At 39.8% G+C, this 27,514-nt stretch overlaps 1 protein-coding gene across 5 annotated transcripts in view; it reads left to right on the forward strand.

Annotated features, from left to right (window-relative positions):
• The window catches only part of DIAPH2 (diaphanous related formin 2), an 874,039-nt gene that overhangs the window by 275,178 nt on the left and 571,347 nt on the right, over positions 1-27,514 (forward strand). The gene's annotated exons all lie outside the window — the stretch shown is intronic.

Below are 27,514 nucleotides of genomic sequence, written 5' to 3' on the forward strand. Positions count from 1 at the left end.
GTGAAATCAATGGGGAACACATGCTTAAATGTTTTTTGCTGGGTTGAGCTTAGGGTTCTCAGCACTTTGCAGGATAGAAATTCCAGCATCTATTTTTATAATCCTTCTTGTAAATAACAGAACCTGTCTCTACTGCTGCTCTTAACTTTCCAAAGTAGATGTAATAGTATGAAATAGACATGATTGTTGACCAGCATGCTTGTTAACCAGCATCCTTTAAGGTTCTGAATAGCATTGGTGGAACTGACAAGAACACTGATTATTTCACTTTGCTACTGTTGCAAAAGAATGGAAGCTGGGTCAGCCTGCAGATAACACTTCATCAGCTTACATTCACTTACATTTGGAAAGTTAGCTTTGCAACTGAAAGGGTTAGAACCTCCTTTTACAATGGATATGGATTCTTCAGACATTGGTGGCTTCGGTCCAGACACTCACCACAGAAAGTGTCTTATTGACAGTTGATTGACAGTTCAAATGCATATATGACTCTTGCTAAAACTCCGAAGTATCATAGCAGTGGAAACATTAACCCAATTATGCCCTCTAATATGCAATAACTTAAATGAGAGTTGTAGGAGTGTACGTCTGTGAGCAGCACTGGCTCTTTAGGTCTAAGTGAATATTAATCACAGGTGTGCTGTGCTTGCTGTGATCCAGACATAGTCTTGGGAACAAAGAATCCATGAAGATGAAATAAATAGAACAAACCAACCTTTAACTTACTTGCTTCTGAATTTCAAACTGCAGATGGCTCTCTTGCTCTTCCAGTTGGTTCAGATTGGGTATTTTTCCTGTATTTTCTTCTGATCCCCGAGATACCTAGGAATGCCAACCAAAAGATGATATTGCTTTGCAACATAAACTCCATCATTATCAGAGGTGAGAGAAGGGAGTGAAGTAGATTAGCTTACTCGCATCTTCAGGGTATTCAGGTGGAGATGGCTCTTCTTCCATAACAAGATGAGTCAGAGAAGCAAGACGGGGGAAGATCAGGTTTGTACAAATCCACCAAAAAATTTCTTTGACCTTCTTATCACTTGCTTGATGAGGCAAAGAACTGTCCAGCTGTGGGATGCCAGACTCAATTATGGCGAAAGTTGGGCTTAATCTCTGTGTCTTCTGCTTGTGTTATTACTTAGCATTGCTACCATTTTAGGATCTTAGGTCCCAGAAAATTCAAACCACTTCAGTTGCCAAGGTGGCAGTGCAAAGCATTTATTTACTTAAAAAAGAGTGACACTCAAAGGAGTGGAATTGTTAAGAATAGCAGTTTGGCTAATCATACCCATAACCTATTATGTACATATGTTTTGAAGTTGAATTCAAAACAAAATGTCATGCATTCACTTTAAAGTATTCTAAAGCATTTATCTAACTGCAAATGATAACCTTGGCAATTGGTTAAAGATACATTTGTAGTGGTTTAGTGTTCCAAGTGGGGGTCTTTGTTATAATTATTTATATTACTTTATAATTTTATAAGCAGAAAATCTGTTTTCCCTCCTTTTCATAGTAAGTTATCTGCAAATGCTTTTTTCCTTGAATAATAGACTGGGCTAGAATATAAGGGCTAATAGAGAAACTGTTTATAGAAATGGTGCTTTCTTCAATCTTTTATTGTGTTAAGACTGTAAGTACTAATAGCAAAAACAATGTCTGTAATCAAGAACACACACTAACACTTTCATAAAGTAGTGTGATTTAACCCTAAATGTTGAGTCCTACTAGTTGTGCTTTATAAATTCACTTGCAATAGTTATACAGAGTAGCATGGCTTCCAAATTGACCTTAAGAATGATACATGTAGCACTGCTGCAGCTGGGCTATTGTTTAGGAGATTCACGAGGCCTCCCAGGAATTATTTGTATGTTACTTTTTGTACAACGTTTTTGTCTGGGAAGCCACAGTGCAAACAGTAGCCGTTCGATAGCACCTGCTTCTATTGAAGGAAGCGTGTGAGCTTTTTATTTAGAGAGCATCAGTAGCCATTTCATTCATTGCTTCACAAAGGACCTACATGAAGAGTAGCATTCTAGTGATGCTGAAATAAAGCAAAACTTCCAACAAGCAGGGAGTCCTGTAAACGTTGGGCCTTCTTATGCTCTTTTTTCATTTGTCCTACAATTACATCTGGACTTAAGTTTTTGAAAATAAAACAGCCATCTTCAGAATACATATGTATTGTATGACATTTACTAATGAAAAATGCATTGGGCTTTTAAAAATTGAATAGCTATGTTAAGCAAAATAGGGTGCAATGCCATATTTCAGATTGGCTTTACAAATACTTACACTAATTTTAATAGTATTATTTCTGAATAAAATAAAATCTTCTAATATCTTCCAGAAGATGTTCATACCATTACTTTATATGTGACTATTCTTTTTTCTAACCAGTAAGCAATTGCTTTTCCAGTTGGTTCAGTTAATATGACCTGGTTGTGCCTATATGCAGTACATTTTATCACTGTGTATATTCCTACACCCGTAGAATATGAAATGTATGGGACAGCAACAAGGGCAAGATCATGAGGAGAAAGCATACATATTTTTGTCTTGAATTCTGCTATTGGCAAAGCTTCATTTTATTTTTGTTTTCTTACTACTTGCACATTAGTCTTCAAAGTTGGTAGGAATGTGTACCTTAATACTGTCAGCATGCCAATTATATGCAAGTTTAATTAGCCTTGATGTAGGGTGCATGAAGTTCTTGCATTTTCTTGAATAAGCTTTGATTTCATTTTATGAACATAAAATGTGTTCTCCTTTTGTAAAATCAGTTTAATAGGAGTGTGAAAATAAACCCTAGACATTAGTGATTATTACTTTATTTAAAACGCTGGCCGTGGAAAGTTAACTGCGTCTTGCTTAGATCAGAAGGAGAATGTTGATTTACAGTATTTCAGCTCTGTTCTCTGAGGATCTCCAAGTGCTTTATACATTAATGCAGTGGTCCTCAATCAGGGATACGTATAGCCCTGCAGGAACACAGAGGGCTTCTGGGGGTGAGGGGGTGGGGTACATGAACTCATCTAGATATTTGCCTAGTTTTACAATAGGCTAAAAAGCACTGGTGCAGTCAATACAAACTAAAATTTCATATGGACAATAACTTGTTTATACTGTTCTATATACTATACACTGAAATGTAAGTATAATATTTTTATTTCAGTTGATTTATTTTATAATTGTATGGTAAAAATGAGAAAGTAAGCAATTTTGCAGTACTAGTGTGCTGTGACACTTTATTTTTATGACTGATTTTGTAAGCAAGTAGTTTTAAAGTGAGGTGAAACTTGGGTACACAAGACAAACCAGACTCCTGAAAGGGGTACATTAGTCTGCAAGAGTTGAGAGCCATTAATGAGCTTATAGGGGGCACACTGGTAGGTATTGTCTGCCTATTAAAAATAGGTAAAATGAACTATGTAAATATTAGAAATAAAACACAGAAGTTGATTAGGGGAAGAGGGATAGCTCAGGGATTTGAGCATTGGCTTGCTAAACCCAGGGTTGAGAGCTCAATCCTTGAGGGGGCCATTTAGGGATCTGGGGCAAAAATCTGTCTGGGGATTAGTCCTGCTTTGAGCAGGGGGTTGGACTAGATGACCTCCTGAGGTCCCTTCCAACCCTGATATTCTATGAATACTAGTTAATTGGTCTAACACAGGGGTGGGCAAACTTTTTGGGCCAAGAACCACATCTGGGTGGGGCAATTGTATGCAGGGCTGGGGTAGGGATGTGGGAGGGAGTGCGGAGTTTGGGAGGGGGCTCAGGGCAGGGGGTTGGGGTGCAGGAGGGGTGCACGGTGCAGTCAGGGGGCTTAGGGCAGGGAGTTGGGGGGCGGGATGCAGGAGGGGTCTGGGCTCCGGGGTGGCATCGATGCGCACCGGGGCCAGGACAGGCTCCCTGCATGCCTGCCCTGTCTCTGGTCCCGTGCCGCTCCAGGAATCACTGCGGCCCCTGGGGGAAGAGGGGGCAGAGGGCTCCGCATGGTTCCCCATTCCCGGCCAATGGGAGCTGCGGGGGGCAGTGCCTGGAGGCAAGGGCCCAGAGGCCACAGGGACGTTGGGCTGGCCACTGCTGAAAGCGGCGTGGGGCCCGCGGCGCCAAGGGGGGCAATCCCACAGGCCGGATCCAGCCCATGGGCCGTAGTTTGCCCACCCTCATCTAACAAGTAAACTATTTTTCCTGACGCCATGTGTATGGGACCTAGTGCCTTGATCCACTGCCACAATAGGATGGGGTGATGAAGTACTATTCCAGCAGAACAGCGGTAGGGTCATCTACTATAGATTCCTAAAGATTGCGCTTTACCCCTGAACCAGCTCTAGAGCTCTGACTGCTATATGGAGTGGGAACTAATCTATGGCTATCCCTGAGCCTAGAGGACCACTGTCATAGTGAAATGACCTTGTGTGTGCCTATCCCCCGCACAAGCGCATATGGGTAAATTGCTGTTTTGTGGCATTTCAGTGTCACTCCTTAAAATATGTATGCTTGCTGAATATCTAGCACATGCAACTTTCTGGAAGTTGCATGTGCAGGTATGTAAGCAGTATATTCTTCATACTGCAGGGATTTTGTTTTACTTTTCATTTGGAAATTTACCTTTTTCTCTAACAAAATTTTGTTAGCAATTCATTGTTAAGAACAAAATACTACAACCAACTCACTTATTAGATCAATGAAACTTTCCAGAAAGCAAGTGTACAGAACCTTGCTTTTTTGGTAATTTACTTACTTACTTATTCCAAGGAAAATTAAAGTCCTGATAAATCAAGTAAGTATTTTTCAACAAGCCTGGTGGATTAATCATCCCTACAGACAATATTTTGATTTTAAGAGAGTGTTTATTTTATGACTGTTGGCTAGAGTTGCAAAGAATTGTATTAGTTTATTTACGTATATAGAATAATGTTTTAGTGGTAAAAGTTCAAAAAAGCTGCTGTTTGTGAATTCAATATGAGTACTTCAATATGAGTACTTCAATACCATTACCATCATTGTAACTTGTGTTTAGCCTGTGCTAGATTACATAATTTGAAATAACATTAGCATGAGTATTACAGTACAGATTTATTTAAGTATCCTTGGTGTGTTTAACAGGGCGTTTGCTTTTTCTATACGTCTGTTCTTCCATATGATGATGAGTCATATGCTTAGAAAACTGGACACTTTTTTCAGTACGAAGTGCAGTTTGCACTTCATGTTCATAAATTCACAGTTTTAATGTGAATTTTCTTCTCTTGTTAGTGGAAGGTGTTATCACAACTTAAATTCTATTTAAACAGTGATGCATATGTAATCAGGAAATAGTTTGCCTTTGCCTGTGCACATGCTCATATTGGCCCCTATTCCCCTATTCAGCAAAAGCATTTAAGCATATGCTTAACTTTAAGCAGGTGAGCGATCCCACTAAAGTCAGTGTTAACTTTTCCCCTTTTCAGGGAACCAGAAATTCTATTCAGTGAAGGTTTTCCCTCAGAATTGTTTATGGGGAGTTTAATATTCTGCCCCTAGTTCCATCTCAGATGATAGGGATTGATGCTAGTGGATGTTCACGTAGGTTGTTGAATGAGGCATGGTTTTAAGAAACGGAGAGAGATCATGCTTAATGTAAATATCTTGGAGTTGGGGGGCTGAAAGGGGGCGAGTAGTTTCACAGTGTTGGACGCCTATTTAGTTTGAAAAAAATTACTAAACATATGTAGAGAAAGAAGAAATGGTAGGCCAGCTTTTAGTAATTGGTTCTCTTACTGACAGTGCAGGGTGCGTCTCTGACTGTTTAGTCCAAGGAGTTCTTTGGCATACTTTAGGGAAACCGTAATCAAGACAAACCAAAATAATCACAATTATTAGCCATGGCTACTTTATTATTAAGGAAAAGAAAACATTAAGCAACACAAATGATTGAACACAAATGACAAACTGGTTTCTTCCATCACAATCTCTTCTGTGTGTGTCACTGTGGAGAGATTTTAACAGAGATTACACTTCTGAGGTTTTTAAGACATCTGGACCTGTTAGTTATTAATAAATAACCAGCCACTTCATAGTTGGCAAAGTAGTAATAAATACAAATTTATAAATAATGTAAATGGTAAATACAAAGTTTTTAATAAATAACCAGCCTGTTTATAGTTGGCAAAATAAGCAATCTAAACGACATCCTATGAAGCTGAAGACAATATTTAAATAAATTACTTAGAAGGCTCTGTCTTGAGATAGGCCAATTAAGCAATATTAAGAATCTAAATCCAATTAAATCCCACGGTTTCTCTGTTTACCATTGTTTAGCCACATCTTCTCTCCAGGAATACATGGTTTAACGAGTTGGTGATTAACAGGAGAAACTGTTAGTCTTTTAAGTTACAACAATATTTCAATATTACATCAAACTCATTAAAAAAGTTTTAAATCTAATCTTAGTCTTTGTTTTTCTTACCTGTTTGTGGCAGCCTGTTTGTAGAGATGGACAATAAGTTATGGAGTGCTTGCTGTCTAAGCAGAGTAACAGGGGCGTGAATGTGGGGTGCTCACTTCAGAGTCCTTTATATGCACACACCTCGTTCTTGCTTGTTTAGATTTAGACTTGGTCCACACTAACCCCCCACTTCGAACTAAGGTACACAAATTCAGCTACGTTAATAATGTAGCTGAATTCGAAGTACCTTAGTTCGAACTTACCGCAGGTCCAGGCGCGGCAGGCAGGCTCCCCCGTCGATGCCGCATACTCTTTTTGCCGAGCTGGAGTACCGGCGTCGACGGCGAGCACGTCCGGGATCGATCCCAGAAGATCGATTGCTTACCGCCGGACACGGAGGTAAGTGCAGACCTACCCTTAGATTGGTTGCTATCACTTTCCTTAGCACCATGCATTTTTGGGTTGATTCAGTTCCTGAATATACAAAACTTGGAACATTTCTTTAATTGCCTTTTGTTCTTCTGACAAGAAAGAGCCAGATAACTTTTAAAGTGAGTTTTAATTCTTTCTTGTTATTCAGTCCATTTTCTGAGTAGCTTTTTACTTTTATTAGTGTTTGACAGGAAATTAAATTTTGATTTCAGAAAGTCCAGATACTCTTGTTCTTTATAGAAGAGTAGTTCTCAGAACAGTCTTTTCAGTTACTCTTAGAAAATGGTAAGCCTAAGTTGCTGAAGTTACATGACAATTTTTGGAGCAATGATTTTCTTGTTTTCCTGCATCAGGTGAGTGTTTGCTTCCACACTGCCAGTAATTAATTTATTAATTCCCCAGTAGTATAAATATTTTCTAATTAAATGGCTTCCTACATTAGTAATTAGTCTAGCATCAAATGACCTTGCTATATTTGTCCATAAAAACATCTTACTATTCATATGGCAATGATAACAGGAAGTTATTGTATGGCAGCTTGCATTTAGAACATTGTGGTATACCAGGAGAGGTCAGATTGCACATTTAGGGTGTGAAAGAGTGATCATGACACAAGGACCTCTTGATGCCAACTTGCAAAAGGGCACAAGTGCACACAGGGATATTGGGATCCCCTGGGTTCACCAAAAGAATGTCATGCAAGGTCTCTAATGAAAGCCTGTGTCACAGTTGTCATAACCATTGAGAGATGTGTGTAAAGAACATAGTGAGGTGTTATGTATGTGTGCTGAAAGTCATGTTCTCTGGGCCTTGTAATTAAAGGTAGGCCACTCAAAGGTAGCGTGTCTTGAGACAAACCTCCCTAGCCATGACATGGGAGACGCTTAACCTCCCTGGTGGACAAATGTCTGTGGTTTGTCTTATTGTAGCGTATGAAGGCCAAATGCTAATAAAGAGCTTGTGGGGACTTTGGAAGGAATTGAACAGGAAGAAGTAAATAGTGGGAAGGACCCTGTTTTCAGTTGAAGATCAAAGGTGTGTTATGGTATATCAGAGGGTGCAGAGACATACTGGTATCCTTCAGTCTGTGAAGACAAGCTGACAGTGGGCTTGGTCTTATGAAATGGGGATCTGAACCATCCTGGCAGAAAATGCTGGGAAAAGGATTTGGGGTAAACGATCCTGTAGGAGATAGGGGACTGTCTCTTGTGAGTTAAGCTTAGGTTCTGAAAAGCACATGATGATTTTGTTTTCTTTCCAATATTCATACTTTGTCATTTCAATCTCTGTTCCTTTATGCTAAACTTTTATTCTTGTTTTCGCTATAAATATATGTAAGTGCTGTATAGTAAGTGGAGTGGTGATCCTGAGTTGAATCTAATCAGCTGGTGTGTACTGTTGCTTTGGGAGTAGTGGATCTGAGAGCTCTGTGTGTTCAGTGGATCAGGGGCTGAACACACAACAGGGACTCTTGGAGGATTCAGGGTTTAATGGGTGCCTTAGAAAAGAGAGAGAGAGGCCTGTGGAAACCTGGAAGTCAGTGCTTGTATTGCCAGAGGGTGGTGGAGTCAGGGAGTTGATACACAGCAGGCAGAGACAAGACTGCCTCACAATAAGGACAGATGAGAGTGAGGGTCATCACTACCTTCGTTACCTGTGGGAAGTGCCACAGCAATCAGCTACTACTTTGCTAGAATAAGGTACATTAGGAAATCTGCAAGATATGTAGCTTTTGGAAGCTAATCAAAGATAAGGGTATTTCATTCAAGGCAGTCTGTGTGGCTTAACACTGTGTTCAGATTTGTTGTGACTTGGGCAAGCGCTTAAGGTCTATTCTACTTGAGTTCTGTTAGCTTTTGCATCCTGATTTTGTAGTGTCTCTTCAGGTAGTTCACCAGAACTCATCTTATGTTCAGTTCACACTTACAAAACAACTTTCTTTTGATTCAGAATTCAGAACAGATGCCCCACTGCACTGAGCACTGCTTCAGTCTCATTTTAATTAGTGCTACTTCACTGTCTTGCTATGGATTGTCACTGCAGTAACGTTAGTCTTCTGCATTGGTCACTTTCAGAAACAGTGTTACAAAGGATGAAAACTTGCAATACAACCAGAGAACAATTAGTAGTAAGCATCTGCAGATCCAAATGACCCTCCCTTCCCTCTTTCTTCAGAGTTCAGTGTGTTCTCTAGAGGTAAAGAGGAACTGAGATATGGTTAGGATGTAAGTGGTATCAAGCTACTTGTCTGTACACTGCCACGGCATTGTTACTGCTTTTATTGCATCTGTTTTCTTATGACAGGACATGAATAAATAAGGTATGAGTTTACAGAAGGAATACATTGAGGATTTGAAGCAACTGACAAGTAGCCTTTTTTTCCCCTTAAGGAGAGAAGAGCACGTGAGTGAGATGCGTTGGAGGTCAGAATTGAGGTAAAAGGAAATGGTGCATGACAGGGAAACTGAGCTGTTCCCTAAGCACTTTGTACACATTTGTGCAAAACTTGCAGGACTTCACTGTAATTGTGAGCAGTAACTATGAGTTAAACACACACAATAATGTTGAAATATAATTGGACTAAAAAAGTTGACACACAAGAATTATTACTAAGACAGTTATTTTCCCATGTCACTGGTATATTAAATAGCCTTGTATTAACCATGAGAGGCACTGCTGAACCACATTTGAGAGTTTTTCGAACTAGGATTAGTGCAGAGAACAAAAATCTTTTTATGCCTACATATTTTAAAAGTTCACATTTCAAATAATAACTTCAGGAAGGGGCATCATGAGGTGATGGGCTAATTTTGGTTCCTTGGGAGCTCCAGAGACAGAGCTTGGAGGCAAAAGGCAGCAGCACTGGGGGAGAGTGTTCCCAAACAGAATTGCCTTCTTACAGCCTGTAAGGAGAGGGAAAAACTGCTCCTTATACTACTCTACTGCATTTCTCCCCAAACCCCTGCTCGTCTCAGTTACACCAAAATTAAGTATGGCAACAACAAATAGTAATCTTTTGGGTTTCTTGAATTGAAACAACCTAAATGAGTCTGATTTTTTTCAGGCAGTGCTGAGCGTTCACCTTCTGAGAATCAGGAACTTTTATGGTGTATCAAGGAGGACACCCAAAAACACTTCTGAAAATTTTGACCTAGGTCTGTAGCCATCAACACCTACATATACTCTTTGATCAAATTATTTCACCTGTTGAATAAGTAGGAATAAAGAGTCTATTTCTAGTTGGAAAGTGTGGCAATGCTATAATGATGTGACCTAGATTATAGAATGTCTCCTATCCACCCTATCCTCATTTATACACATTTCAGCACCCCACCTGAAAGGGGAGATTGCAGGGAGCTTGATGGGTTGAGATCAGAGGAGGATTCACCTTCTTTCTTAGTTTTGAATTGCATCTCTCTCCCTTGAAGCTTATCGGAGTCACCCTCAAACCAACATGAGCCATATTGGGCTTGTTAGTCTCTGTTAAGAGTATGATAGCTTGTTGGCTTTATGGGTCATCCGAGGCTAAAAACTTTTCATGAGTGAGCCCATGTACCAACCAATAATCCAAGTGCTATTAGTCACCCCCTTGCCCCCCATGAAGCCAGCTGTAAACCAGTGCGCTGCAGTGCACATTTTCAATACTGTAGCTGCAACATGTGTAAATACAATGGCTTTTCAAATGCAAACCTTACCATCTGGCCTTCAAGTACTTAAAAATTGTCCTTGGTTTAAAACAAACAAACAAAAAAACCACAATGCAAATAAAAATCTTGCAAAGTAGCAATTGAGGGAACAAAGAGGGGAATATTGGAAGTTGGGATTGCTAAAAGTGGGGGAAAGGGGAAGATGAATAGAGGCAGGGTTGAGGTAGTTTGAGTAACTGTGAAATTTCATATATTGAAATGTTTGTGTTTGTATGGAAATAGTAAATGTAACTCGGAATTACCTTGCTTTTCTTTTTCTTAAAATCCTCTATCTACTTGTAAGGATCTGTGTATCCTGAAATGACTGATGCATACTTTTGACCTTAACTTAAACCTAAGTATTTTAAAGAGAATTTAAAAGGTATAGTCTGAGGGTTTTGCTGTGCTTTTCTTGGAAATGACAATATTTCTGTTGCTTAGAAGTTAGACAGAAGTCTTTGTAGTGACTACTTTATCCAGAATCTTTTAGAGTACAGTCCATCAGAATAAAATAGCTGGAACAAAACAAAAAGTTGATGTGACAGTGTTCAGGCCAGAGTAAAGAGACTTTTAAAATTAGCACTAGGGCCAGTAGAAATTGTTTTGAAAATTCATTAATACTTAATTGAACTGTTCTGGTTCTATAGTGAAAATTCAGGGAAATGTGTGGAGAATTATTTAAAATTATTAATATCAAAAGTTTCAGTGAATTAGTGCGAAGATCTCTCCTCCTTAAGTTTCTGATTTAAGAACTCTGCTGTACATGAGAAGAATTTCAACAATGTATGTTGTTTGCCTGAGGTTCAAAAAATAGAAAAGTCAAAATCAATGTGGGATTCTCAAGCCTGCGTAAGATCTTACCTTGGGAATGTGGGACCTAGATCTGAAGCAAAAGTCAAAAACTTTATCCTCCAGCAGTGTCATTTCATACCATAGGATAGGGAGAAAAAGGCTAAAAGGAAATCATAGGCATGTCCTGATTTTAAAAAATTAATCTGTACCTAAGACCTCTGCACCACTCTGTTTCTTTAACCACTTTCTGTTGCTTTGAAGGACTAAATTTTGAATGATACTGTTTGGACCAGAAGTATGTTATCATAGTTACTGCAGAATACCCTCTGTTAATTAAAAAGTGAGAATATTAAATAGAGAGAGAGAGAGAAGGATAGTGAGTAAATCTTGGCTGTAGAGTAGTCTGAAGTCTCAGTATAAATATAAGCACTGTATTTTTCTAGATCTGGTGAGTCTCAAAGGTCCCCATTAAAAAGAATAAGGATTGCTACTTCTCAGAACTTGTCAGATACAGGGCACATTACATGCATGTACAATTGAGGCACTGAGGACACCACTCTACCTTTGTGATAACCTTGTTTATACACTTACAGAGCACATTGACTACTGTATGCATTATTTCTACAACAGTACCAGAGCTTTCCATGTAAAGATTTTGTATGAAATACACACGAGAAAGGAAGCAGAGGCCTTGGATTCTAAAATGTCTAATTCAGTCTCAGTGATACAGTGCTCAAATGAACTATAGCAGATTTAATGAGCGATTTGAGGACAGAGACACATGTACTGGACACACTAGGGAAAGAGATTACGTGTACAGGGACTAATTAGAATGAAATATGAATACATTCATATAAGTAGTCTTGATCTATGGGACTCTTTTATATTATAGAGAATGATTTTTGCATGAGTTTAATGAAGAGAAATTTAGAAGTTGGAATGTACAAAGAATTTTAAAATAGTACTTTAACTTTTTGATTCTGGGAAGTCTAAATTCCTGAAGCAAAAAGTGTTCATTCTGAACAGGCAAGAAGATCAAACAACGAGGGAGCTCTGTTTTTCTGCAATCCCAAAATAGGAAAGCACTGAAAGATAGTTCTTTACAGTAACCAGTAAGCTTAAAAAAAGATGAATTACTTCTAAATACAATATACACCTGGATTCTTTTAGCATGCATTGAAAAATGTGTTTTCCCTTTTACATCATCAACGCTACATTAATATTTCAGGTAATTAAACTATAAGTCTATATCCATGCATGTATAGATGGATATATTTTTGTTTTTGTTTGTATGTGTGTCACTGTGGATTCCACTGTAGGCAAGCATGCATTTGGATTTTTTTGAATAAGAGGGTCCATCGGGGCTGCACATGGGCCCTATGATGCCTCACACTCTAATGCAGGGTATAATGTATGGTTGTGACTCTCTCATATCCCTTTTACCACCCATGGCAGAAGACAGATCCTGGCTTATGTCCAGCCAGCTACTTTTTCTGAGCTTCAAGCACAAGTCCTTTTTTTATTGAGGGGAAAACATATTGATCCAATAGTATAAATCAAGGAGAGGCCTTTGCATGGAAGCAACTGGAAATAAGGAAAGCTACATGAAACAAATCTGGAAGAACAACTCAACACATTTTAGGATTTGGGTATTTCGCCATATGAAAATGCGGTGTTTTTTAATGATAAATCAAACAACCTGTTGCAGTGAATTTTTAAGGAATACAATAGGTAAAGTGTCATTAAAGTCAGGCAATAACACAAGGTTAAACATTATAAAGTTGTAGAGAATGGTACTATATTTTGTGGACAATTGTTGCTTTTTATATTTTGAACAGTATATAACTAAATCTTAAAAGTACAAACTAATCACTTCTGTATATCAAACTAAAAAAAGGTGCTGGTTGTGGTGATGAATTAGTCTTGACTCCTTGAGATGAGTGTATGAATTATTAACATAGTGGCTGAGTGAGTCTGTAATTTGATTGTTAGAAATGCAATCTAAAATAGGACAAAATAAGACTAAATTAGTTTTTCTTTAGTAGTATCAGATAATAGAAGTAGTTGTTCAATGGCTTGTTTGTCCAACTTTTCATTATCTAGTATCTGAGTTGCAGCTCAGCCTCTTTCTTCTGAGGCTCACCTTGTCTTCTTTCTGCTACATGTATAACCTTTAGACCTACCCATGACTTATGTAAATAACATATATTTGCCAGATAAGTGTTTGGAATGCCCTATAAACACACATAGTAGTCAGAGTTGCAGTCTGACACATTTTATTTGAAGACAGATATTTACTTAAAAATTGTGAATCCTGGTATTGTGTACCTGAATAGAGATTAAAACAAATTATTTACTAATTTATTATTTTAGACATAAATAACCAAAAACACAGAACAATTGTATTGTTTTGTTTTAAATAACCATTATATCTGGTGCACTTTCTGCAGATGGTTCTAGATACACATTTTGAGGTCCAAAATTATTTCTCTGCTTCTTAACTTTAAGGAATATTATTGGGGGAATATGGAGGTCACTGCCAAATTTACAATCTTAGCAGTTGGATTTATGTTTTGAAACCCCTTAATGGTGAAAAGGGGTAGAAAATTACTTGCTTTTTAATGAAAGATTGTGTTGGCCTTGGTATTTATCATGTCCCAAGGGCTATGAGTGTTTTTGTGGCTTGGAGCTCCAAAGGCCAGCTTTGATTAATAATTTATCATTTCTAAGTTTCTAAATATATCATAGGAGACCTAATTACTTTCTTTAACTTTTCGTATATACGGAAAACTAAATTAGAGACTCATGGGAAATGCACTTAATTATTTTGAAACAAAACTAGTGGCCAGATTAGTAAAATGAAATCACTAGTAAGGGGTTCAAATCAGTTGCTTGGCAGATGTAACTTTTCATATCCATTATATTGCTGTAAGCTCTGCTTTAACTTTTTCCTTTTCTGCATATATGTTATCGCAGTCTAAATTGTTAAACTTTGTGCAAAACGGTTTCAGCACATAATTACCCATAACTCAATGTAAAATGAATTAAACATCTATTCCTTTCCCACGTCCATTTGCAACATGATAGAACCTGAAATATGCCCACACAACTTTTTAAAGACATTTCTTTTAAAGAATCAGACTTGTACACTTCATATGACTAAGAAGTGGTACCGAGACGCATCTTATGAGATGTTGTGCTGTATTTTATTATAGTGTTGTTTTCGGTGCCAATATAAGTAGATTATGCCTTCAGTTCCAGTGTAAATCTTTTTTGCCCCCAGGAGTTAAAACACAGCCATAAAATTTGTTTTTGGCTGAAACTTGGCAGGTGGTTTCAGGTCAGAGGAAGAGAGTACATGTCAACTCAAAAAGACTCCTTTTTAAAGATATTTGTTGGTTAACTTGTATTGAAAATTTGACACATAAAGCAAACAGAGGACAGATGAATATTCAGAAAAAAGTGGCCATCTTATATCCAGTATATATACTTTTAAACATAAAGTGTGAGGATTGCTACCATGTATGTTTCTTATATAATATACTCTGTCTATATTGACATACTAGATATTGGCAGCTGTTCAGAGTCATTACACTGTCATTTCAATGGTCAGTGACAAACTAAGAATTCAAACAATCTGCATAATAGCTTTAGTACATGCAGTGAAAGACCTCTATGGCCAACATCATGCCAGTTGAATTAAGTGAGTCTCAAATATGAGGTCTGAATGGTTTATTGGATGAATCACTGAAACCAGATTTAAAATAACCTGAAAGTAGTTTTATGGGAAATGATCAGGGAGAAGTCCATTTTATCTCTAGTAATTGGGAGTTACTCGTTAACCATACATAATGTGACATATGAGTTAATTTGTTAGTAGTTTTGGACAGAGTTGGGGAATAGATTGGACTACTTGTGCCTAGAATGGGCATTACTTTGTTAGATGGAGAGAGAGTCTGCACACTCTCCATGGTTTAACTCACTACTTTCACTCTTTTAAAGAATAACAACTTTTGGTTTCCTTTTCTTCTAACCTCTCTACTTTTGTAAGCACAAATATATTCTTAGAAACTACATTAAGAGGTAGAGATATTTAACTAAATATACAATTAGACCTATTTGCATGTATGAGTTAATATTTTATGTTTTAAAATTAGTGGCCTTAATTTGATAGTATGTGTGTATAATATGAAAAGTACACTAATCATCTTTTTAAAGTGCATTTATATGAAAAAGTTAAAACAGTAATTGCCACCCCTGTGAATTATTGACAGAATTTTGGCCTGTGGAGCCATAGACTCTAGATGCGGCTCGCTTGCACCCAAGTGTGTGACTGCCTCCTATAGCCTACTTAGACCTTGGAGAAAGTAGCAAGCCTATTACGCTGGCCAAAGAAACACACAACAAAATGGTAGTTTCTTGAGGAATGGTAAAGAACTTCAGGTCCTGATAAAAAAAAAAAAAAAAAAATACAGGATTCCTAGACTACAGACTCATAGACTTTAAGGTCAGAAGAGACCATCATGATCATCTAGTCTGACCTCCTACATGTTGCAGGCCGCAGAACCTTACCCACCCACGCCTCTACACGTTCTAAAAGACTTTTGGTAGGTGTGTGAACATATGCTATCATATAGTCCCACTATTCCCCCCCACACTGAGGCAGGACCAAGTTTATGCAGATCTCCTTGACAGGCATTTGTCTAACCTGTTCTTAAAATTTTTCCAGTGATTTAGATTCTGCAACTTCCCAGGGAAGCCCATTCCGGTGCTTAACTATCCTTATAGTTAGAAAACTTTTCCTAATATCTAACTGAATTCACCCTTTCTGCAGACTAATTATTTCTTATGCTACCTGCTGTGGACATGGATCAAAAACATTATCACCATGCTCTTCATAATAGTCCTTAACATATTTGAAGACTGTTATCAGGTTTCCCTTCCGTCTTATTTTCTCAAGACAAAACATCCCCAGTTTTTTAAACCTTTCCCCATAGGTCAGCTTTTCTTAATCTTTATAATTTTTGTTGCTCTTCTCTGAACTGCTCTCCAATTTGTCCCCATTTTTTTTAAAACGTGGCACCCAAAACTGGACATGGTACTCCAGCTGAGGCCTCACCAGCACTGAGCAAAATGGGACAGTTATTTACTGTGTCTTACATATAACACTCCTGTTAGTACATCCCAAGATATTAACCTTTTGTCACAGCTGATCCTTTATTGCACTACTACCATGTAGCCAGTTATTCCCCTTTTGTATTTGTGCATTTCATTTTTTCCTTCCTAAACAAACCCTTCATCTTGTTGACTTCAGATCAGTTTTCCAATTTATCAAGGCCATTTTGAATTCTAATCCTATCCTCCTAAAGTGCTTGCAGCACCTCCCATCTTGCTGTCATCTGAATATTTTCTAAGGTATGTTTTATTCCATTATTCAAGTCATTTATGGAACTGTTGAATAGTACCAGACCCTGAACAGACCCCTGCAAGACCCCACTACCCCCTCCCAATTTGACAGGAAACTATTGGTATTTACTCTCTGAGTAGATAATATTTTCCTAGCTTGCTTATGCTTATGAGAATGCCATGTGGGCTGTATCAAAAGTTTTCCTTAAAATCAAGATATCTCATCCAGTCGTAAGGGACCTCACCTGTCTGTCCTTCATGAGTTTTCAAAGATAATCACTAACATTTCCGAGACCGATTCAGCTAGTTCCTTAAGTACTCTAGGATGAATTTTGTCAGGCCCTACCAACTTGACTATATCTAACTTAACTAAATATTCCTTAACCTGTTCTTCTCTACTTTGGCTTGCATTCCTTCCCTTTTAGTAATATCAGTTGTGCTAAGCATTTGGTCACGATTAAACTTGTTTCTGAAGACTGAAGCAAACTAGGCATTAAGCACTTCGGCTTTCTTGGTGTCATCCATTATTAGTTCTCCTTCCCTGCTGAGTAGTGGAGCTACGCTTTCCTTTGTCTTTTTCCTCATAATGTATTTATTGAACTTCTTATTGACTTTGGCTAAGTGTAACTAATTTTGTGCCTTAGCCTTTCTGACTTTGTCTCTATATGCTTGTGCTATTATTCTGTGTTCATCCTTGGAAATTTGTCCATGTTTTCACTTGTTGTTGGATTCCTTTTTCATTTTCAGGTAATGAAAGAGCTCCTATTGGAGCCATATTGCCCTCTATTCTTCCGGTCTTTCCTTCACAACAGGATAGTCTGCAGTTGTGCTTTTAACACTGTCGCTTTGTAAAAACTGCCAGCTTTCCTGAACTCCTTTTCCCCTTAGATTTTTCTTCCCATGGGACCTTACCTATCAGTTCTCTGTGTTCGTTAGTCTGCTTTTTTTAAAGTCTGTTTCCTCATTCTGCTGTTCTCACCCCTTCCTTTCTTTAGTATCATGATCACTCCCACCTTCAGATTCACAATCAATTCCTTCCTGTTAATCTGAATCAAGTCTAAAACTACCCTCCCCTGGTGTCTTCTTCAATCTTCTGAAACAAGGTTGTCCCCAGTACATTCCAGGAACTTATTGTTGATTTTATTTTGGCACATTACTACCGAGATATCCGTTGGAAAAGTAAAGTCTCCCATTGCTACCTGTTTGGATATTTCTGTTGTTTGTTCTATAAATGCCTGATCTATCTCCTCTTGCTGATTTGGTGGTTTGTAGTAGACTCCTACCAAGACATTACACATTCTCCTCTCCCTTCCCCCCTGCCCCTTTATCCTCACCTAGAGGCTTTCAGTTGGTCTGTCTCTCACCTCCTTCTGGACCTCAAAACAAGTGTATATATTTTTGCTGTATAATGCAACGTCTTCTCCGTCTTTCCGCTTCTGTCCTTTCTGAATAAGCTATTACCCCTCTAGCAGTTATCCCAGACATGAGATTTATCCCACCAATTCTCTGTGATGCAAATTGTCATAATTTAGCTTGTATACTAATATTTCCAGTTTTTCCTGTTAATTCCCCATGCCCCGTACATTTTCCAGAAGAGAACTGTAGTCAGTTTTACACCTGCATAGGTGAATAAATTATTTCTCTGGGGCCACTGACCAATGGGTTTGTGAAACACAGCTTTGTGTTTTTTAGAATTTTGCAGTTCTGTTGTTCATACAACTGATCTGACTTAACTGCCCTACAAAATTGTCCCTAATTCTTGACAATAGTACCTAATAGTTCCTTATTAAATAAATAGCTATTGAAGGAATGAATCTCGTGAAGAACAATAAAACTTGACATTGCAGGATTTTTTTTTTTAAATAACAAAGTTTGTGTACAAGCCATGACTGTACTGTTTGTATTAATGCAATAATGGCCTCTTAAATGAATCATTATAAAAGAGAGAATAAATATCTATCTACATTGACAGGATGCTGATAATTGCTGGTATCCACAATTTTTATTTTGTGCTAAAGGTTGTTTGCAGGATAAAATATTTGTTAGTTAATTAGAGGTGACCAGGAGTAAAAGATCACATCTGTTAGACCATTTTTACTGTTCTGATGTGCAGTTCGCAGATACAAATGTAGTCTTAGGCCTGGTCTACACTATGACTTTAATTCGGATTTAGCAGCGTTAAATCGAATTAACCCTGCACCCATCCACACAACGAAGCCATTTATTTCGAAATAAAGGGCTCTTAAAATCAATTTCTGTACTCCACCCCGACGAGCAGAGTAGCGCCAAAATCGATATTGTCATTTTGAATTAGGGTTAGTGTGGCCACAATTCGATGGTATTGGCCTCTGAGAGCTATCCCACAGTGCACCATTGTGACCACTCTGGACAGCAATCTGAACTCGGATGCACTGGCCACGTAGACAGGAAAAGCCCCGCGAACATTTGAATTTCATTCCTTGTTTGCCCAGCGTGGAGAGCACAGGTGACCACAGATAGCTCAGCTCATCAGCACAGGTAACCATGCAGGCTGATAATCGAAAAAGAGCACCAGTATGGACCGTACGGGAGGTACTGGATCTGATTGCTATATGGGGAGAGGATTCAGTGCTAGCAGAACTTGGTTCGAAAAGACGAAATGCCAAAACTTTTGAAAAAATCTCCAAGGGCATGATGGAGAGAGGCCACAATAGGGACTCAGATCAGTGCCGCGTAAAAGTCAAGGAGCTCAGACAAGCTGATCAAAAAACAAAGGAGGCAAACGGTCACTCCGGGTCAGAGCCGCGGACATGCCGCTTCTACTCCGAGCTGCATGCAGTTCTAGGGGGGGCCGCCACCACTACCCCACCTCTGACCGTGGATTCCGAGGTGGGGATAATCTCATCAGCTACACCTGAGGATTCTGCGGACGGGGAAGAGGAGGAGGAGGAGGACCAGCTTGCGGAGAGCACCCAGCACTCCGTTCTCCCCAACAGCCAGGATCTTTTTCTCAGCCTGACTGAAGTACCCTCCCAAGCCAGTATCCAAGACCATGACCCCATGGAAGGGACCTCAGGTGAGTTTACCTTTTAAAATATAAAACTTGTTTTAAAAGCAAGCGTTTTTTAATGATTACTTTGCCCTGAGGACTTGGGATGCATTCGTGGCCAGTACAGCTACTGGAAAAGTCTGTTAATGTGTCTGGGGATGGAGCGGAAATCCTCCAGAGACATCTCCATGAAGCTCTCCTGGAGGTACTCCAAAAGTCTTGCCACAAGGTTTCTGGGCAGTGCAGCCTTATTCCGTCCTCCATGGTAGGACACTTGACCACGCCATGCTTGCAGCAAGTAATCTGGTATCATTGCATGACAAAGCCTGGCAGTGTATGGTCCCGGTGTTTGCTGGCATTCAAGCAACATCCGTTCTTTATCTCGCTGTGTAATCCTCAGGAGAGTGATATCGTTCATGGTAACCTGGTTGAAATACGGGAATTTAATTAAGGGGACAGAGGTGGCCGTTCCTATTGGGCTGTTTGCCTGTGGCTGAAAAGAAATCCTTCCCTGCAGTTAGCCAAGCGCGGGAGGGGGGAGGAGGGGGAATTGGCCCTGAGCTTTTCGCGTTTGGCTAGCATGGATCTTCCCTGATTCCAGCCACGCGGTGGGGGGAGGGATAAAGCGATCATCCCAGAGAATTGGATGGTGGGGGTTTAGTTTGTTTTCTGCTGCTGAAGGTTAACAGGAAAACCGCAGCAGTCAACGGGCTTTGCTTGGTATGTGGGAAAGGAGGGCGCAGAAGCCGAAAGACAATGGCTTACCATGGCCGCATGCAAGCTGAATTCTGTTCCCCGGACCTGCGTCTGTGATCTCTAACACCAAAGCCACAGGCACTCAATGTTAAGATAGAAAATGCGACCTTGTACTGAAATCACATGTGCTGTGTAATGTGAATAGTGTTGTTCACCGTGAAAGAGAATAAGCATTGTTCTGTAAAATGTATCATTTTAAAAACTTCTCTCCTTTTTTTTCAACCCACCCTTCAGCAGCTGCAAATTTTTCAAGCTTCCCTCCTCCGTCCCGAAGGCTATCTCAGATAAGGCGACGTGATCAAACGGACATGCTCCAGCGTCTGGGGGAGCTTCAGGAATGGCAGCAGGATAACAGACAGACGCTGTATAACCTCCCTCCCCCATCACCATGTTCCATATCCTCCTCACCCAGACATGTAAGAACGTGAGGGGGGGGGGGGGGGGAGAGGCTCTGTGCACCCTCCCACTCCACCCCGGTGGACAGACCAACCAAAAGGCTGTCATATTGAATTTTTTCAGTGGCCTTTTACTTCCCTCCTATCCTCCTCCCAAACCTCACCCAGATTACATTGTTGGTTCTCTCCCTATGTTTATAATCAATTAATAAAGAATACATGATTTTTAAACGATAGTGACTTTATTTCCTTTGAAAGCAAGCTGGGGGAAGGGGGAGGGTGGATTCCTTACAGAGAATGAGTCAATAAAGTGGGCGGGTTTTCGTGAAGGAGAAACAAACAGAAATTTCACACTGTAGCCTGGCCAGTCATGAAGCTGGTTTCAAAGCTTCTCTGATGCACAGCACTTTCTGGTGTGCTCTTCTAATCGCCCTGGTGTTTGGCTGCGCGTAATCAGCAGCCAGGCGATTTGCCTCAGCCTCCCACCCCACTATAAAGGTCTCCCCCTTACTTTCACAGAGATTGTGGAGCACAGAGCAAGCAGAAATAACAGTGGGGATATTGGTTTGGCTGAGGTCTGAGCGAGTCAGTAACGATTGCCAGTGACCTTTTAAACGGCCAAATGCACATTCTGCCACCATTCTGCACTTGCTCAGCCTGTAGTTGAACAGCTCCTGACTCCTGTCCAGGCTGCCTGTGTATGGCTTCATGAGCCATGGCATTAAGGGGTAGGCTGGGTCCCCAAGAATAACTATTGGCATTTCAGCATCTCCAACGGTTATTTTCTGGTCCGGGAAGTAAGTCCCTTGCTGCAGCCGTTTAAACAGAGTAGTGTTCCTGAAGACGTGAGTGACATGAATCCTTCCCGGCCAGCCCACGTTGATGTTGGTGAAACGTCCCTTGTGATCCACAAGTGCTTGCAGCACCATTGAAAAGTACCCCTTGCGGTTTATGTACTGAGTACCCTGGTGCTCCGGTGCCAAGATAGGGATATGGGTCCCATCTATCGCCCCACCACAGTTAGGGAATCCCATTGCAGCAGAGCCATCCACTATGACCTGCACATTTCGCAGAGTCACTACCTTTCATTGCAGCACCTCAGTGAGTGCTTTGGCTGCTTGCATCACAGCAGCCCCCACAGTAAATTTACCCACTCCAAATTGATTCCCGACTGACCGGTAGCTGTCTGGCGTTGCAAGCTTCCACAGGACTATCGCCACTTGCTTCTCAACTGTGAGGGCTGCTCTCATCCTGGTATTCTGGCGCTTCAGGGCAGGGAAAGCAAGTCACAAAGGTCCAAGAAAGTGCCCTTACACATGCGAAAGTTTCGCAGCCACTGGGAATCGTCCCACACCTGCAACACTATGCGGTCCCACCAGTCTGTGCCTGTTTCCCGGGCCCAGAATCTGTGTTCCACGGCTATAACCTGCCCCATTAACAGCATGATCTCCAAAACACCGGGTCCCGCAGTTTGATAGAATTCCGTGTCCATATCCTCATCACTCTCGCCGCTGCACTGCCGTAGCCTACTCCTCGCCGCCTGGTTTTGCAGGTTCTGGTTCAGCATAAACTGCACGATAACACGCGAGGTGTTTACAATGTTCATGACTGCTGTCTTGAGCTGAGTGGGCTCCATGCTTGCCGTGGTATGGCGTCTGCACTATTCACCCAGGAAAAAGGTGCAAAACGGTTGTCTGCCGTTGCTTCCCTGGAGAGGGGGGAGGATATACCCAGAACCACCCACGGCAATGTTTTTTGGCCCCATCAGGCATTGGGATCTCAATCCAGAATTCCAATGGGCGGAGGAGACTGCGGGAATTATGGGCTAGCTATGGGATAGCTACCCACTGTGCAGTGCTCCAGAAATCGACGCTAGCCCCAGTACATGGATGCACACCACCGAATTAATGTGCTTAGTGTGGCCACATACATTGGACTTTATACAATGTTTCCAAAATTCGAATTATATAAATTCGGATTAATCCCGTAGTGTAGACATACCCTAAAATATATCTTAATAAAGTCTAGTCAGATATGTCCTAATTTTACTACTGATCATTTGCTCACTAATGTGCATACTTAAGGCATTCATCTTTTACAGATTGCCTGATGCAGTCCACTCCACTTAAAATGGACATGGCTGTCTCAGAGAAAGGATGTAAATGAATATAACTTAGCAACCTCAAGCTGCTTATAAGCGATATTTTAATTCTATCATTTTGCTCTGATATGTTTTAACAGTCAGTCTTTCTCCTTTGCTATCATTTCATTTTGCAATCTGATGAACAAGACTACCTTGTATGTGGTTTTGTTTTCTTTTTTTCCTCCCTTGCCTATCTTGATGGGCATGTAGGTGTTAATTATTCAAACAGTGAATAGCCTGGTTGGGTTTAACTGACCATAAAAAAAAATATAGAAAAAAGGAGGAGATTTTAAGAGCAGTATCCCCCGTGTCTCCCCTAAGGGTGCAAATAGGTATTATTAATAAAAGCCTAGATAATAGTTGATGCACTGATATGGAAGGCCCAACCTGAATTTCTGAAATGAGATTTGAGCTTGTGCAGAGGGTAAAGAGTAGGTGCAATTGGCACAAAAGGAATTTGTGATTTAATTGTAATAATCATACTCCTTTCAATAAAAACCTGTTGTATTGGAGGATTACATTTTAATCCACTCGTTTTGGTTATCCGCATATACCAAGCAATTGAATAGTCCCAACTACTGCATGTGCATTACTAGATCAAAGTGTGTGTGTGTGGGGTGCGGGGAGGTGGGAAATATGTCAATTTATGGCTATGTCTGTTTTCTCACTTTCTAGTGTCTAGCTTGAAAATTATTATAAGGCCTGCTACTATTGAGAGCTAATGAAAAAGCTCATTTAGCTGAAGTACAGTAACTCCTCACTTAACATTGTAGTTATGTTCCTGAAAAATGCAACTTTAAGTGAAACAATGTTAAACGAATCCAATTGTCCCAGAAGATTTAATGTAAATATGGGGGGTTAGGTTCCAAGGACATTTTTGGGGGGCAGACAAAAGGCATTATACTGTATACTGTAAAGTACTGTACTGTGGTTGGGAAGTGCCCCTGGCTTACCCCACACAGGCAGAGCCGCTGCAGGCAAGGACGCTAGGAAACACCTTTGCAGCAGCAGCGGCAGCTTCCTCAGAGAACAGGCTCGGATTTTGCAAGGAATGCTCCAGGCCCACCTCTTCGTGTCCCTGCTCCACTCCAGGCCCACCTCTTCCCACCCCCACTCCATCTCCTCTCCGGAGCATGCCACAGCCCTCTCACCCCCCACCCCCAAAAAGAGCTGTTTGGCAGCGCTTAGGACTTTCTGGGAGGGAGGGGGAGCAGACGTGGCGCTTCCCTGCTCCTGCACCTCTCTCCCAAAAAGTCCTAAGCGCGAAGTGCTGGGAGGGAGGGGGAGGAGCGAAGAAGCCCCGTGTCTCCACTCCTGCCCCTCCCTCCCAGAAAGTCCTAAGTGCCGCCAAACAGCTGTTTAGCGGCGCATTAGGATTTTCTGGGAGGGAGGGGAAGGAGTGGAGACGCGGGGCTTCTCCGCTCTTCCCCCTCCCTCCCTCCCAGAAAGTCCTAAGCGCCGCCAAACTGGAAGCGCTGTGGGGAAAGGGGGGGCGCGGAGAAGCGAAACTTGTGCAATGCTCCCTTGTAAAGTTGCTGCTCTTCCACAGAATCTTACAAGCAGGCAGCCAAATAACATAAGGGAGCATTGCACAACTTTAAACGAGCCTGTTCCCTAATTGAGCAGGGACGTAACATTGAAACAACGTTAAATGGGACAACGTTAAATGAGGAATTACTGTAGTAGCTAAAACTTAAATGTTTTTTCTCTAAATATTCTAAATGTTATTCACCATGCCCTAGGCACCTAGTTGTGAACTATAGTAGCTACACATTCCTACTTATGGGTCGATTTTATTGCTAATTGCCCCTCCCCATTTCCAGGAGTACATAGTTCTCGACAACTGAACATTAAGTTGTAAATGTTTTGAATATTAAATAAAAAAACAACTTTTTTCTAGGAAGATGTAGTTGTTGTTTTTAAGTTTCAAAAACAATGGTGGGAAACTAGCATTTCTCTTTCCAAGTCCTACAAATAATATAATCACCTTAATCTTCACATGGTTTTCAAAAGCTGCTGTAATTCAGTGTCCACTAGCAGACTGACAAGCACTCCTCCCCCTTAAATTAATAAAATTGAAAGGAAATAACAATATAAATAATTGCTTGAACTGTTCTTGGTTTAAAAGGACTTTCCTATTTTTCAGGAAGTATTTTTAAAAAGAATCTTATATATTTTCATGCATGTGAAATTGCTTGCACCTCTTGGCTTGCAAACAATTTAATAAAATATTTAAAACTAAATAGTTTTTTTTTGTTTGTTTTTTTAAATTACTATTTCATTAGTATTAGGTAGTATGAAACCCTTCATTTTAATAAAACCTAAATTTCCCCCTAAAATATCAGAACAGTGTCTGCTTAACTTCACCACTAACATGACTTACCCTTTCCTACTTTTAAAATAGAAATCACATTTTTATAACTAGCCCCTGTTTTAATACAAGATTTGGATCAGACACACCGAACTAGAGTGGAGTGCATTCACTTCTATTGGTACTTGTATGAAAATGTAGCTTTTACTTTCCGCAGACTCTTCAGCCAGGAGGTGTAGCAATTGAAATATATTCCGTAGCAGACCAGTCACATAGTAAGAGAAGAGGTGACTAGAATCGCCTTGTCGTTCACCCAGAGCAGTGATTCTCAAACGCATTCAATCATGCCCCCGTTCTTTGTGTCTGGTTGGAGGCAGGGCGTAAAACACTACACACAAATATTTATAGCAATTTAAAAAAAAAAAAATCAACATGCAACTCTCACTAAATATTAAGGCATTGATTCAAACAGAGCAAAGCAGATTCATTGTAATAAAAGCAAAAGCCAAACTGCAGTTGTGGTCAATGCTTCAATTAAATGTGCACATCACATCATAGCAAACAGATTAATGTACAGATGGTGATGACTTTGTATAATACTATGCAAGATTAACAGAAATCTACCCGAATGCACATCTAGACTTCATATAGAGTCAAATGCACAGCGCCATCTGAGGATCTGATATGTCTGGAGGAATCAGCTTTGCTAGTTATTCATTGCTGTGGGTAAAATGTGCACAGTAAGTTTATTTTTTTTCCCTAAAGCTTCTCAGTACCCCTCCCCAGAATACATTCTATGCCCACCCCCCAGTTTGAGAACCTGTGACCCAGAGCAAAGCTTGATCAAATTCTATTTCTTCAGCTACATTTCATTCTAGCTAGTTAATTTATTTTGCTATCTTTGAATCTATCTAATTCCAACTTTTTGTTGGATTTTTTTAACAGCTTAAATCAGATCTGTGTGCATTTTTATTGACTTGTTTTACCAGATCAATTCAGCTTTGACAGTTCAGCAAAGATAACAGAAGTGAAACAATTACTGTCTGTAAAATGAAGGAACTGTTGCTTTTTATAGTGGATTTTCATGGTTTTTTTTAACTGTTCCAATCAAAATTGAAGGCAGACTCATCCAGTTTATATTGAATAAGTAAATTGTCTGTAGAAATTTTGAAGGTGTAGCTGGTTAAGATAAATCAATTTTTGGAAATAATTTACATAGTCAGATAGACGTGTAAAATAGATTTGTTCAGAATTTCTGAATCCTTTTTTCTTTTGTCTGAGCTGCCTATTTGATTTTATTTTAAGCATTTGAGTTGTTAGAAAGAATTTTGATTTGAAACATTGAGTATGCTATTTACAAGTTAACCTATGGGCATATGTATAAGTTGGCTTCTACAACAATGCAAACCTTGCCTGAAACACTTGAAAGGGATGTCTATAGGATAAGTTCTTTAAGATCCAGTAGAGCTTTGCCTAGAGCAGAACAAGTTACCCTGGTAAATCTGAGTTCCAAGAAGTGCAACAGTATTTCACTGGAAAGAGTTGTTGTTAATCAAGGTTAAGCTTATCAGATGCAGAAAATTTCCTATGTCATCCACAGTATGTTCACGGATTTTAAAGGATGTTCTGTTGTAATGTTGAATAGTTCTTCCTTCTCTGATAGTTGGTTGTGTTTATGAACAGTGATTGTTACTTCTTGTGACTTTGGAATAAATTAAGGATTAATTGGTAAACAACATGGTGAACTCAGTAACATCAGTCTGGCATTTACAAAAGCAAGAAATGTGCAGTACTTAAGAGAATGCTGGCAGTAAGATTGTTTCTGCTATAGACAAATTATTAAAATTAACACCAAATCAGTGCAATCACTCTACAATGATATTTGTGCTTGTATTCAGAGACTTTTAAATTAAAGGGCTAAGTGGAGGACTGTGTCACTCAGTATTGCCCCACCATCTTTTACTGTGACCTGAACAGCTGTTTTTCCCTTAGAAATGGCCATTAATCTATAACAATCTTTATTTGACTCCTAGGTACTGAGGAGGTTTCATAAGTAAGGACTAGAGGACAGGGACTTAAGAGGTGCCTGTCTATTTATGTGACATTGTGATAGCTGAGATCATGGGAGGCATTTA

This window comes from Trachemys scripta, chromosome 9 (assembly GCF_013100865.1).
Source record: "Trachemys scripta elegans isolate TJP31775 chromosome 9, CAS_Tse_1.0, whole genome shotgun sequence".
NCBI lineage: Eukaryota > Metazoa > Chordata > Testudines > Emydidae > Trachemys > Trachemys scripta.